The following is an 11074-nucleotide window of genomic DNA, read 5'->3' on the forward strand; positions in this document are numbered from 1 at the left end:
CCATGCAACCATGGAAAAGTAGATGTTAAAATGATGATGGCGATGTCAATAATGTATTATTGTTATGTATAATTTGTTTATGAAAGATGATACGAAATACAATTTGAAGGTTAATTACAGATCACATTGCACAGCTCATAATTAATTCAAGGATAGTTAATTATCTAAATATCAATTACATAAATGATAACATGAAACAATAAACAAGCCAAAGAGAGAGCCTCTCAGTGGTCGTTTAACCTGCCAGAAATAGCAATTAAATCTACCTCTATCTTGAAAGGACACATGGAATAATGTGATCATGTGTACTCAATGTTTTAAAAAAAATCAAAAATCATTGTATTTGTCATGGATGGAATGCTTTTCATCAAAGATCTGCTCAGATTGCTTTTGTAAATATGCACACATGTGCATAAATATATTTATATATACAAAGCAAAGACACTTCTATCTTGCAAGAGTCAAAAGGGTAGTGACATTGTCTAAACCAAAAATAACCTTTCAAATCCTAAATATGAAAGTATGTTTAATAATTAGTTTGATTAATCAAGTTTTGATGCTAGTATACTGCACGAAGTAAAGGAGAGGAAGGATTTTCTTCAGTAGGGTTACATTATGAAACTGAATGAAAATGTGAAATATTTGCTGTAGAGTATGGAATATTCATGTATTGAAATTTATATTTACATTGACAGTCCTTAATACACTAGATTATATCACAGATTGCTTAAGCCACCAACTTGATTATTTCTGGTGAGTTATGACGAGAATGGTAGATGAACAACAAAGTCTCAACATATAAAAATATCTCTCTTTGCATGTGAAAGGAACATCAGAAAGGAAAACAGCAAAAACTCTGCATGAAGCAAGCCTTAAAACACCTATAAAGTGATTTTAAAGTCTTCAAAATATCCTCAGAAACAGAAAATAACACTGGCTTCCTTCCCACCACCAAGTTTTCTTCGGGCAGGCTAGAACAGAAGTTACCTTCCGAGGCACAAGTCTGAGAAAGTTTGTTATATGGAAGACCTGCAGTCATCCATGCATACCAGCCTCCCCTCTCCACACCACTGATGTTATCCAAGGGAAAGGCAAAGGCCGATACAGCTTGACATGAGGGACATCGCAACACATTTCTATAGCTGAATGAAGTAGAGCAACATGAAATAAAGTGTCTTGCTCAAAAACACAACACACACGTCAGTCTGGAAATCAAACTCACAGCTTCATGATTGTGAGCCTGATGCTCTAACCAGTGAGCCATGTGACAGATGCTTTTACAACAGCATTGGTCTTATAACATACACATGATCGTCTTTCTTTTCTTTCAGTCTGTTTGTTATACAGACCAGACACATTCTTATCTGTCTCCTCTTCTATCTTTTTTCTTGTCAGAGACAATATTCCTCCAGCATTTGCTACCTTATCGCACCTGGCCTAACAGCCCTCCACGTTTGCTTTTGTTTGGTTTGCTGTATGTCTCCACTTGTATGTTTTTGTTACCAACTTTCATCCTCTGCAAATCCCAAATTTTATTTTGGTTTGCAGGAGCAACTGCCTTTCGAAGCCTCATTTCGTTGTTAATTGCTTGAAATGAGGAGCAGATGGACAGTCGACAACTGATGAAGGGTCGTTCTTTATGTTACTTGTCTTGTTTTCCATTTGTTCCTCTCACTGTACACATACCCAAGTTTGTCTTCGTATTTCATGTTGTTTTTTTAGCATGGAAAGTGGACGTTAAACGATGATGATGATGATGATGATGATGATATATTATGTATATATTTATATATATATATATATATATATATATATATACCATCAACCACTTTATCCAGCTTACACCATCCAGCTACAGCACTTTAAGACTCTCCCAAACATCATCATTGAGCAAGACTTCAATGCACTTAGCACCTCCTTATTTTCAAATAATTCTCATAACAAGAGTGATGACATAATATCATTGCAAATAGAATTCCTCTGTTTCCTAAATCTACCACCTTAATACATACACATCTCACATAGCCAGTTACAGTAACTCTTCTCCAGACGATACCTCCTGTTCCCCACATTTAGTTTTCATAACTGCTTAGCAAACAACTTGCTAACTTTTCTCAAACCACCCTACCATTTATATCACAGCATATTTACACATCAATGAAGAAAGCAAAAATACTTTTACGAACTTCAAAAAAGCACAATTGAATGACTTCAACCAAGAAACAGAATCAAAGTTTTCAGAATTTAACAACACTACAATCACCAACATAGACACTGTAGTACATACATTTAACAAGATAATTATAGACACATCTAAAGAAAACATATCCAGCCAGGCAACATAAAGAAATACAACCCAAGAAATACAACTCCAGAAATATCCAACCTCATAAAAAACAGAGACAACCACAAATACAATACACCAAAACAACACATAACCAAAATAAACTCAGTATGAGATGACTAAAAACGAAAATAATAAAAATAATAATAAACCATAGAAAAATAAAATAAAGGCAAACATAAAAATCTATATAAACAGAATCCATGTAAACAAAATTGAACATCAACCACGAAACAAACAGTAAACCACAATATAGAGTAATTAGCAGCAACATCAACAACAATCAGTCGATAAAAACTATACAAACAGGATGGAAACACAAAATAAAAATAAATACCTTCTACATCTCTCTTCTGACCCCTTTTATTCAATCAGGCACCCAAGAAGCAATAAAGAAATTGAAAAGTTCCATAGCCTCAGAGCTAAGTCAATCTCCCAGAATTTGGAAATTAGATGAAATCAAAACAATTTTAGATTATGAGAAAAACTCAAGTGAATAGCATCACATTACCCACTTACACACATTACTCTCAAAAAATTATAGAAAGGCTGGACCATGTCAGCACAAACCCACACATAACAGTCTCCAACTCCTAATACATATTCAAACAAGAGCATCACTTGACCACCCTACTCACAAACCTAACACAGAATTACATAATGACTTCAATAGCAAAAATACTTCTCTCACATGTACCATTCTAACTATTCTTGATATCAGCACAGTTTTTAATTCCTTCTCTACTATCCATTCATATAAAAATACTTGGCATCACTTTAAGAGACAATAGAACATGCTGGCTTGCAAACTACCTGTCATGTCAAAGAGCAATACTTCTAGACCCTACAATTTCCTGAATGGATTACCACAAGAATCAGTTCTCTCACACACTCTTTTCAGCACACATGTCCTTCCCATAACTTCTATAAAGCATACCAACAGATTCATATGCAAATGACATCACACTCTCATCATCCCATCATTCCTGCTTTACAACTACCCCAACCCTTTTTAATTCACCAAGAACAAAATGTTTAGAAACTTGGCTTCCTAGCAGATACAAAGTAACATGTACCATAGCTCCACTCTTGCTTCATACTAGCAACCTAGGAGAATATTAAATACAACAAAACATTGCACTCAGCATCATAAGTATACTTCATGCACAAGCGCGTGCACACACACACACACACACACACACACGCAACATGCATAGAAAACAAGTATATTAGGAGTTACATACAACTCTGGTACAACAAAAGATGTTTCAGCCTCAACAACTGCTGACATCCATAAAGCTCAAGTGAGGACTTCAGTGTAATACTGGTGCCATATCTGGGATGTTGTTGCTGCTACACAATCAGACATCTTAAGCTACATTTAGAAAAGCGTCACTAAACTGAGTGGCATTCAATCACTAATGAACACATTCCAATCCCACTGTCCAGATCCATGGATTGCTACAACAGTCTTCTACAATAAACCCAAGGCCTTGTAAGTGAATTCAGTAAATGAAAAAAAGCTTCTAGCATACATATATGCACATATATCTTAGCCCCTCAGCTCTTGGCATAGAACCACCACTCTTTTCTCACTTCCCCAAAACTCTCCCAACTCAAGGGAGCTCTTCCCATTTTCCTTCTTACTGTTATTTTCTTGTCTTGCAAGTTGCTTGACAATTTCACCAGTTCTGGTGGCACAAAAAAAGTGCACTCAATACACTCTGTAAAGTGGAAGGGTATCCAGGCATGGAAACCATGCCAAAGCAGGCAGGGGAGCTCAACATGGCCCTTTGTTGGATTCAGTCCAATACATCCTACTATGGAAAATAAACATTAAAATGATGATGAGTTGGATGATAATGATGATATAATACACACATATATATGTATACATATGTAGCTTGAACTAAAATACAGTCAACAACCATTGACTTTGCATATGTCTATATAAATATGTATGTCTGTGTGCATGTATGTATGTGTGTGTGTATGTGTACATGCATGCACGCATGTGTGTGTATGTGTGTGTACATGAGAGTGTATGTGTGTGCAAATGTGAGTGTGTTTGTGTGAGACATTGTATTGACATTGTAAACTGACTGTAAATAAAAGGTTTTGTGCCCAACAAGAAAATAATGCTGGCATGAAGTCTTCCAGACTAGAGGAAATATGACCATGTGAGGATAGATATGTATAAGTGTCTTTTTACATTGGTATCACATGTCATTTGTTAGAAAAAATTTTGCGTATAAGCAGTGACTCTAGTTTCCATTCTTCAATGAAAACATGTCTAAACAAAAGGGAAATATAAACCTGCTTAAAAACAAGTGAGTGTTGATGACAGGAAGAGTATCCAGCTATAGAAAACTCAGCTCTAATGTGTCCTGCCTGACCCATACAAGCATGGAAGTGCTGAAACAAAAACAAAGATTAATGGTGTTAATAGCACATCAGAAAAGAGTTTGGAGTACCAGATAACAAACAGAGGCTAAACACCTTGAAATACTCCATACTCAGAAAAAAAAAAAACCCTAATATTTTCTCATTAGTTCTAATAACAACTTAGCTTTAATGTTTATGTATATTTTGAAACTTCTCCACCACAATTTTTAAGATTTAATTATCGCATTCTTTCTAATACCATTCAGTATCTAAATGTAAATATAAAACCAATGCCTACATTACAATCCAGCAAACGCAGGTGGCTATGTGAAAGGGTATTTGGTTCATAATAAGTTTGTGGGTTAGATTGCTGGACCAAGTAGCATGTTGTGTTATTGAGCAAGGTATTTCACTTCATATTCTTTCAGTCTTTGCAATTGAAAATGGGTACCAGCTGAATGTCTATCTCATCTCATGACTACATAGATGCCTAAAGCACTTAACAAGAACATCGTACATGCTATCAGATCATATTCATTAGTTAGTGATGCCTATAGTGTTTTATATTTAATCAAATGCAGATGCAGGCTCGCCTTCCCAATGATTTATAGCAGGATTAAACCTTTTACCTAAGGACTAGAAGCTCAGTAATCTAACCACAGAGCTTCATTTAATCCCTTATCATCTATAATCAATTTAATTTTGATTCTAAAAATTATTTTGTAAGGTTTCAATTTCAATTGCATTCTCATGAAATTTAAACAACGCTCTTCTGCTAATTTTAAACAGATGAAATGCAAATAATATGAGATATAGTTTTATATTCACCTCATATGACTTCAAGTTAGCTGCCACATTCAAATACACTCAAAACAGTTAACATTTAAAATCTGGAATACGGGTCTCATTCTAAGATCAAATTTCCATCTTTTTTAGTATCAAAATGTTACTTTCAACTTGTTTTTTGTTTTTTCTTTTCTTGTGAATGAAATGCAACAGTGAAAAAATTATTTTTCTTCTTTAATAATCCAGCAAAGTAATAAAGATGCTATGAATATTCAGAACAGGATTTTGTTTTTCTATGTTATTTACGCTACATTTTTTTTTTTTTCTAAATTATTCTTCAAAATTTCCTGAGAAACCTAAAATCCTTGCAATCTAAAAAGAAAATCTAATCAATATCTGAAATGTGTTAAACTGCATTGCCATAAATTACTCTTTCAGCTTCCTTCTCTGTGTCTTTTTTACCTTTCTTCCTTCACCATCTACATTGCTATCAAATTGTGTCTCTTTATTTTTCTTTCCCTCACTATTTCTTTTCTTGATTTCTTACTTGCAATTACTGCTTTTACAGTGGTCAGACTAACTAGACAGCTGGCACTTTACCAATATCATCCAAAACCATAGCAATTCATCTCAATGGAACCTACCTAATGACTTGGAGAGCTTAAATTTCCTGCAAATCTATTCACAGTATGGCATCTAGCTGACTACATATGCATTAATAGAGTCAGCTTCCTTCATGATTTCCATGAAATTCTGATGCTATCAAGCTTCCCACTTTCTACTAACTTGCAAGATTTCATTGTTCCGAGATCGAAATATCTTCAGTACTTAGGAGAGAGTCCTTAATTTAATGCAGTAGTTTGTTCAAATTTGACATAAGTAAAATGTTAGTGACAGAACATTTTATTTTCTCTAATTAACTCATAGAAATAATTTAGACAGTACTTAAATGCAAAAGTCTTCATCCTGTAAATTGAACATTTCAACACTGAAAATAAAGCATTTGCCATACTAAACACACCAACCAGCTCCATTTTTCATTTGAGCTAGAAATAACAGCCTAATCTTTCTTAAACTACATTCTATCACCTTATAGGAAGATAACATAGGACAATGTATTCTATGATACACAAAAAGGTAAAATTGCACAGCCAGAATGCCTTTGATCATTAATCTGCCTAATCATAGTTTACTTCGGAGTCAACAACTTCATTCTCAAAAATAATATTTCTTATTTTCTGAAGCACCAAATAAGTAAGCAATTATTTAAAAAACATCAAGAAAGAAACTTTTAGATACTTACTATCAGTCAATTCACTATGTGTCTGCCCTTTAAATAAACTACAAGCAAAAAGAAAGAATGTAATTTTTAACATTGAAATAATCAAGTTTGTGTCTGTAGTTAATTTACTAAGCTGCAAATAAAAGTGAAATTGGACGAGGACCCAAAACTATTAAGTTCATGTACAAACTCTCACCCTTTATTACTTAGCAACTCGGTATTATAGCTTATCAGAATTGCCTACCTTTGTCAGTAGGAGATAAGAAAAAGGAAATAATTAATTTATACTGAATTGCTTTATCCCCAAGAGGTAGAGTTGAAAAGTAGAAAATAATGGGGTTGGATAGAAATATTGATTTTTTTTACTAGGCAAGATGCCAAATTTTGAACCAAATGTTGTATAATTTTACTTGACATTTTTAGATAATATGATAATAATTTGATGGGGCTATTAACACCATTATCCTGGTAGATAGGCTGCTTTTATCCTTAATCAAGAAATCAAAGTCCCAAGTTCAAATCCAACCTGGTATTATGTAAATATACAGGAAAAAGGTACCTGATGGTATTTGGGAATTAAAGACATAATTTAGTATAACTAAGCAATTTTTATTATTATTGTTATTATTTATTATTACATTTGATTGTCATAGTGCTTTTTTTAATTCTCTCCTTGACATATGATCTATTCATGTATTACTAGAAAAAACGTGAACTGGAAATAATAATAATAATGATAATAACAATAATCTTTCCTACTCTAGGCACAAGGCCCGAAATTCCTGGAAATGGGGCCAGTTGATTAGATCGACCGCAGTACGCAACTGGTACTTAATCTATCGACTCTGAAAGAATGAAAGGCAAAGTCGATTTCAGTGGAGTTTGAAGTCAGAATGTAAAGATAGACGTTTCTGCCAGCTCGCCACCTTAATAATAATAACAATAATACAACAAAAAGGGAGAGAGTCTTCTGCTATCTTTCACAGTTTGTTGGCTGCTGCTCTTCAGAGAAGATATACCACTCTTCCTTCCCCAAACTGAGCATATATGAATTATCTTACTTGCTTGTTGTTTTGAAATTTTAAACTTCTCTAAAAGGAGTTTTGTCTACAAACCACATGGTGTATTATCTCATTATCTGAAGTTTTTCAGCTCATTATATTACATCAGTGAGGCCATATCATTTTTATGTTTATTTCTAATTCACTGAGTTTCAATTTCAGCACAGTTTTGAACTTCTTTAACAAAGATAGCAAAGAGCTTCAAATTCAAACAGTTAAGAATCTCTTCTTTCTCCTTTTTTTTTTTTTAAATAAAAACATATCATTTTCTTATTTTCTTTCCTCACACGTATGCATACACAAGTTTCTCTTCTGTATCTTTTAGTCTTCATTCATGTCACATTATTCAGAAATATCATATCCAATTTGTCGTCAATGTCTCTTTGAATGGCACTAGGCCTGTCATGAATATTCATTTGATAAAATGATACTTTAACGATTGGTAAATCTGTACGATAGGTTTACAGAATTTTAGCTTGGCATGCTGTGTCATCAGTCTCATTCCAATAGCAAGGATATTTCTTTTGCCATTCAAAAACAAATTTTTATTCTTTCATATCACTTTCAATTTTACTTTTATGGTGACAAAATGTAAATAAATGTTGAACTATAACATAAGCAGGATGGGTTCGAAACTTTGTTACTATTACATATATACTCTTACATTCAGCCTAATGCTCAGTTTTAGTCTACTTCATTAGAGGATAGTCCAGTAGGCTCCATTAAAAAAAAAAGCCCATTAGATGACTTGTTTTCAATCTGAGTTGAAGCCAATTTAGATCATTTATACTTCCAATGCTCTTGAGGAAAACTAACATTTTACAACCTCATTCTTCTTTTCTATGAACTTGACTTTGGGACTAAGTAAGAAGTCATTATTTCCAATGACTGACATCAATGTCATTCATTTTGTTAACACTTCCATAATTTTTCTTTTAAATGAATAGAAAGCCATGTGTATATTTGAAATCTATAGGGAAGCATAATTTATTACTATATATTTAAAAGTGAACTAACAAATGGATTTATGTGTTCAACTGTAAAGATAAAAATGTTAGGGAATAATAAGGTCTCTCAAAAATTTCGTGAGGGAACTGAATATTATTGTCAAAATATTACTACTTTTATGATGTGATAAAAGAGCAAATATATACTCAAGCCAATACATTTGAGGATAAGTATTTGCTATACACATATACAAACGCATGCACATATCCATTTGTGTGTGTGTGTATACACTACATGTATTTATGCAATATATGTGTGTATGCATATATGTCTATATATGTGTGTGTGTATACACTACATGTATTTATGCAATATATGTGTGTATGCATATATGTTTATGTATGTGTGTGTGTGTGTATGTATCCATACATATAATGTATATATGTATTAGTATATGCATATGCATGTGTTTTATTATCATTGACACACTTTACACTGTGGGGCATTCCCTTCATCAACTGTCGACCACAGAACACAAAGGTTTTGGCAACTGATGACAGTATCACTCCCTCCAGCAATGCCAAACAGCATTGATCCCACCAATCCTTTAGGCCCGCATCATATTATATTTTCTTCTTTCTATTCTGCTATCCATGCATTCACAACACCAAATCAGGAACAGCTGTAAGCCTACTGACCCCCCCTCATTAATGCATCAGCTATTTTGTTTGATCACTATACAAATGCATGAATACACACTCACATAGATGTATGTAAATACATGTATTCCTGTCTGCATATATGTGTACATACATGCATACACACACGTGCACATACACACACACACACACACACACACACACACAGACAAACAGTCATACATACACATCCATCCATCCATCCATCCATACATACATACATATGTATATAATCTTTGTTCTGCATTTCCTTTGCCTGACAGCATTGGTTGGATGGGTTGTCATGGTTAAAGCCAACACATACTTGGTGGGTATTGTTCACCTAGAAAGGTTCGGGGATCTAATTTTCGTTGCATTTTGCTTTTTGGCTTAGTCTCAACTTTCAATGTCAACACTAGAGATGTCAAGTCCTTAACATGACTAAATCATCCTCAAAATCCAATACTGGGAGCCCTTTATCATGATTCATGACACCAACACGAAGGTGGTGGCTATGCTCTCAGCATGGCTAAGGAGATCTCACAATCCCTTGTATCTGTTGATACTTTAGAATAGTTAGAGAGAGAGAAACATGAGTGATGATAACAGGAATGATAATAATGAAAGGTTTGTATGAATTCATGATGAATGATAGAACTCAGTGTTCTGAGATAGGTGCATATATTCAAGTCAACATGACTGAGACAGCTACCAGGGAGGTAACTGGTTGTATGAGAAGGGTAAGTGATGGTAGAGTGAACCATGCACAAATGGTCTAATGTAGCCACCTACAAATTCATAAGTCATGAGGTTTACTGAAGGAGGTGATATATAGGTGTACATACATACACACAAACACACACACACACACATATATGTTTTTTGTTAGTATTTCAAAATAGCATTCTGTATATTTTCTGCACTTTTTATGAATGTGTATATGTGTATAGGTATAAGTTCATTTATGGGAAACATCTTTGAGTACACATATAAAAGCTCTTCCTTTATATGATACCCATCTCTCTGTGCTATATTTTCCCATGCTCTTTCTTCTAATAGAGTCCACTCTGCCACTCTTCTATCAACAACTTTCCCACTGTTATAAATCTGTTCCTTTCATCATATTATACGTTCCTTCATCACCTCACTAAGAATCACATATCCTCCTCTCTTTCCTCTCCTATTTTACTAATAGAGACCATTTTAGGTTCTTAATCATGCAAGTTGTAAAGCAACCTCACTAGTGTTGGCTTCACAGAAAATCCAGCCAGTTTCCTCAGTAAAATAGTTGGCATCAGAAAAGCTTCCAGCCATAGAAAATATGCCATTATAGTAAAGCATAGTCTTCCAACTCATCAGAACTTATCGAATTGTCCAGCCCATAGCAGCATGAAAAACGAACATTAAATGATGATGGTTATTAACATGATGATTATGATAGAAAGACACAGACACACACGTGCACGTGCACATACACACACACACACATACACATACATATGTATGTGTATGTGTGTGGGTATATATATATATATATATATATATGTATATATATATATATATATATATATATATATATATATATATATAA

The sequence above is a fragment of the Octopus bimaculoides genome, chromosome 1 (genome assembly GCF_046866305.1).
Source record: "Octopus bimaculoides isolate indiv1 chromosome 1, ASM4686630v1, whole genome shotgun sequence".
Lineage (NCBI taxonomy): Eukaryota > Metazoa > Mollusca > Cephalopoda > Octopoda > Octopodidae > Octopus > Octopus bimaculoides.